Source organism: Dipodomys ordii, unplaced genomic scaffold (genome assembly GCF_000151885.1).
Source record: "Dipodomys ordii isolate 6190 unplaced genomic scaffold, Dord_2.0 Scaffold81, whole genome shotgun sequence".
NCBI classification, from domain to species: Eukaryota; Metazoa; Chordata; class Mammalia; order Rodentia; family Heteromyidae; genus Dipodomys; species Dipodomys ordii.
The window spans coordinates 3,338,884-3,343,847 of NW_012267297.1; positions in this window are offsets into that span (position 1 = coordinate 3,338,884).

A 4,964-nucleotide genomic window follows, 5' to 3' on the forward strand; every position below is an offset into this window, starting at 1 on the left:
CCTTCCTTCCTTCCTTCCTTCCTTCCTTCCTTCCTTCCTTCCTTCCTTCCTTCCTTCCCTTCCCTTCCCTTATTTCTTGTCTTTTCCTTTTCCTGCTTACTTTCTCTCTTTTTCCTCCCCTCCCCTTAATTGTTCTTTACCTCTGCATTCTTCTGCACAGTTCTAGCCATCAGAGCCGGGGTGTTGGGCCTGCTCATCACTGTGGACCCCAAATCCCTCCTAACTCTCCCGTCCTGGGGTGCAGCAGGGACACACTGGGAGAGATGTCTCCCTGCTTGTTTAGTGCCAGCTGACCCGTTACATAACGGACAGCGGCTAGAATGCCAGGGCAGACTGCGAAATAGGAAAACACCATTTAAGATTTATTTTTAAATCCAGGCATTCCCTCTTGACCCTTAGGGAGATAAATGTGTGTGTGTGTGTGTGTGTGAGAGAGAGAGAGAGAGAGAGACAGACAGACAGACAGATAGACAGACAGAGAGACAGAGAGAAAGAGTGTGTGTCCCAGGGCTTGAACTCAGGGCCTGGGCGCTGTCCCTCAGCTCTTCAGCTCAAGGCTGGTGCTCTACCACTTGAGCCACAGCGCCACTTCTGGTTTTCTGGTGGTTCATGGGAGATCAGAGTCTCATGGACTTTCCTGCCTAGGTTGGCTTTGAACCACAATCCTCAGGTGCATATTGTTAATCAAATCGTATTGTTTTGTTCCTTCTGTGGGTAGGTGACGTGCTGGAACTTGAACACAAAGCCTTATGATCTCGCTTGGCCTTTAGTTCAAAGTTGGCGCTCCACCGCTTGAGCCACACCTCCACTTCCAGCCTTTTGGTAGTGAATTAGAGATAAGAGACTCAACAGATGTTCCCAGGCTGGCTTTGAACAGTGATCCTCAGACCACAGCCTCCTGAGTCGCTGGGGTGGCAGGCGTGGCTCATGGACTTCTGGTTGAAGGGGTGTAATCTAGAACACAGGTAGAAAGACCAACCATTGGGGCAGCGTGGTGGTGTAGGATTATTAGCCTGTGATACACAGGATGCAGAGATGTCTCTCCCTGTACCAAAAGAAAGAAGAGAGGGAAGGCTGGGCAGGTGGCTCAGTGGTAGAGTGCCCGCCTCGCATGCATGAAGCCCTGGGTTCGATTCCTCAGCACCACAGACACAGAAAAAGCCAGAAGTGGCGCTGTGGCTCAAAGTGGTAGAGCACTAGCCTTGAGCAAAAGAAGCTCAGGGACAGCGCCCAGGCCCTGAGTTCAAGCCCCAGGACTGGCAAAAGAAAGAAAGAAAGCTTGATTAAAATTTCTTTTATATAAAGTTGTCGAATGAAGATGTGAGGGTTTTCATCCAACGAAAGGCAACATTCGTTTGAGAAATGAATGGATGCTTTGCTCTTACCTCGCCTTTCCTACTTCTCTTCACTTAGCACAAATAGGAACCTAGTGACACCATTGAAGTGTTGTTAGCTTATGAAGTTTATTGCAAGACCCCCTTTAAAAAGCATTTATTCATTCGAGTAATATTTATTTGGCAGATTGTATGAGCGAAGTATTGCCTGTAATAAGTGTTAACATGACTATAAGAAACCAATTACAGATGTAGATTGTCTAAAGCTAACTTGAATTGGTGTGTGTGTGTGTGTGTGTGTGTGTGTGTGTGTGTGTTATTGGTCGTGGGTCTTGAACTCAGGGCGTGGGCGCTGTCCCTGAGCTCTTTCGCTCAAGGCTGGTGCTCTACCACTTGAGCCACAGCTCCACTTCTGGTTTTCTGAGTGGTTCATGGGAGATGAGAGTCTCACAGACTTTTCTGCTCTGGCTGGCTTTGAACTGTGATCCTCAGATCTCAGCCTCCTGGTCTCAGCTGGGGTGGCCGGCGTGAGCCCCCAGTGCTGGGAAGATTCCTTTTAACTTCTGGAACACATCTGTATTTGCAATGCACAGTGGTTGGGTGAGGCGTGTCCATGTACTCGGAACAAATCCGCCTCCTGCCTCCTCTTCCCGTCTCTTCCCTCCGCCTCCTATTTGAAGTTGGTTCGCAGGGAATTATTATGGCTTGCAAACATTCTCCTGACTCTAAACATTTAACTGCAGCCTAGATGCATTTATTTATGATCAACAACAATGGGCCAGGGATTGGGTATAATGGGAAAGGTTTAAATGGGGTACAAGGCCTGGGGGACCCCCCCCCACACCACCGCATCTCACCCTGAAGTTCACCTTGGAGAACTACGCCAACCCCTTTCTAGGAACCCCCCCATTAACAAGCCACAGAAGGGAACAGGGGCCCAAGTGTCCCCTTGAACGCCAACCCTCCCGGAAACAATGTGACTTCCGCCTTGTCGTTCCGGAAGGAGACTTTCAAGAGGCAAAGCCCCTCGGGGAGAGGACGTGGAGACCGGGATTCGCTAAATCCGTCCTTAGGACTGGAAAATTGGGAATCCTCAGAGGGAGAGGCGGGTACACGCTACCACGCCCAGCTCCAGCTCGCCTGGGTGAAAATCGGTCATGAAAACTCACTTGATGATCATCCTCAAACTCCTGAAGATTTTCTTGACATCTATCTGTCTGTCTGTCTGTCTCTGTATCTATCATCTCTCTCTCTCTCTATGTCTGTGTGTCTGTGTATCTATCTATCTATCTATCTATCTACCTATCTACCTACCTACCTGTCTGTCTGTCTGTCTATCTATCTATCTACCTACCTACCTATCTACCTGTCTGTCTGTCTGTCTATCTATCTATCTATCTACCTACCTACCTATCTACCTACCTGTCTGTCTGTCTGTCTATCTATCTACCTACCTACCTACCTGTCTGTCTGTCTGTCTGTCTGTCTATCTATCGATCGATCTATCTGTCCTATCTGTCTGTCTGTCTGTCTCTCTATCATCTCTCTCTCTCTATCTGTCTGTGTGTCTGTGTATCTATCTACCTACCTACCTATCTACCTACCTATCCGTAATCTATCTATCTATCTATCTATCTATCTATCTATCTATCTATCTATCTATCTATCTATCTATCTATCTATCTATCTATCTATCTATTCTATCTATCTATCTATCTATCTATCTATCTATCTATCTATCTATCTATCTATCTATCTATCTATCTATCTATCTATCTATCTATCTATCTATCTATCTATCTATCTATCTATCTATCTATCTATCTATCTATCTATCTATCTGTCCTATCTGTCTGTCTGTGTTTTTCTCAGACCACGTTTATTATGATGCTGATCTTTCCGACCCGAATGCCTGCCGTTCCGCACCTCCACCACCAGATGGCAGGCGCGACCCACACACGCAGTTCCATCCTCTATTTTTTCCACAGCAGTGATGGTTTCCTCCCTGGCTTCGTGTTGCTTTCTGCAGGTGAATCCAGGATGGTAAGGTGAGCGGGATGGCTGCAACCTGTCACTGGTTCTCAGGACAAGCTGTGGTTGCCCTGTGCCGAGAGACACAGACAGATAGACACAGACACAGAGACAGAGAGACAGAGACAGAGACAGACAGAACAAGGTCTCACTGTCTGGAAGAGCTAGAAATGCTGTGCACGCTGCTGGCCGTGGCTAACGTGTCAGGCGCTTTGCTGCTCGGAAAGGCCTGGATTCCAGAAGCCAAACACACAGTTTGTGGCTCTCGGGGCCAGGATGGAACCCAGCCTGCTTCTCAGGTGCTGGTGCTTGGTGCTAAGTACTTCCCCAAATCTTCCCCCAGGAGCAACTATCATTCATTGCGCTTCATTCATTCATTAATAGAGAACCCAGACAATCTAGATCTTAGAAATTATTTTTTGTCTCTCATGGGGCTTGAACTCAGGGCCTGGGCGCTGTCCCTGAGCTCTTCAGCTCAAGGCTGGTGCTCTACCGCTTGAGCCACAGCGCCACTTCTGGTTTTCTGGTGGTTCATGGGAGATCAGAGTCTCACAGACTTTCCTGCCCGGGCTGGCTTTGAACTGCGATCCTCATATTTCAATAAGGATGACAGGCTTGAGCTGCTAGCCCCCCGTGCTCCCAGCACAATCTAGAATTTCTATGAAGTCAGCTGGAATGTTGTCTTTTGGAGTATTCTGGAGTGTTCTACCCAGTGGAGTCTTCTCAGCAAGCATAGAGCTGGTGGCTGTCATCCTAGCTACTCAGGAGGCTGAGATCTGAGGATCTCGGTTCAAAGCCAGCCCAGGCAGGAAAGTCTGTGAGACTCTGATCTCCAATAAACCACTCAGAAAACCGGAAGTGGCGCTGTGGTCCAAGCGGTAGAGCACCAGCCTTGAGCTGAAGAGCTCAGGGACAGCGCCCAGGCCCTGAGTTCAAGCCCCAGGATTGGCACACCAAAATATTATGGGAATGAGGCTTCATGAAGCTCTATTGTGCGTAAAGACAGGAGATGGAAAACTCCCGGGTCTGGAATTCACTTCTGTGGTCTTTTTTTTTTTTTTTTTTTTTTGCCTTCATGATTTTACAAACTCCATATGTGAAAAATCTCAGCACGGGCGCTGGGACCCTGTCCCGTGCACTCGGGCCTTCCTGTTGACCTCTGATTTTATTTGTTTCCATTTACTGTTTTCCTCCCCACGGGGCTTCATAGACGTTTTTTTTCCAGTTTTCTCGGTCCACACCATCTGGAGGTCACTCTGTGAGTCTCTGGGTCGTGAGAAACTTCTCTGGTTTCTGCGGAGTGTGGACGTGAGGCCTACAGATCAAATAACAACGTGTCTGGCATTGTGCAAAGGGTTTTAGAACACTTAGGCGTAGAAACAGCCCCCCCTGGACTCTTTGAGTGTTGCTTCTGTGTGTGTGTGTGTGTGTGTGTGTGTGTGTGTGTGTACCAAGAACAGGGACTTGAACTCAAGATCTCATCCTCTCTCTGAAGTTTTTCACTCCAGGCTGGTGCTCTACCACTTGAGCCACACCTCCAAGACCAGCTTTTTGGCTGGGTTCTTTGGAAAGAAGAGTTTCGCATATTTTCCTTCCCCG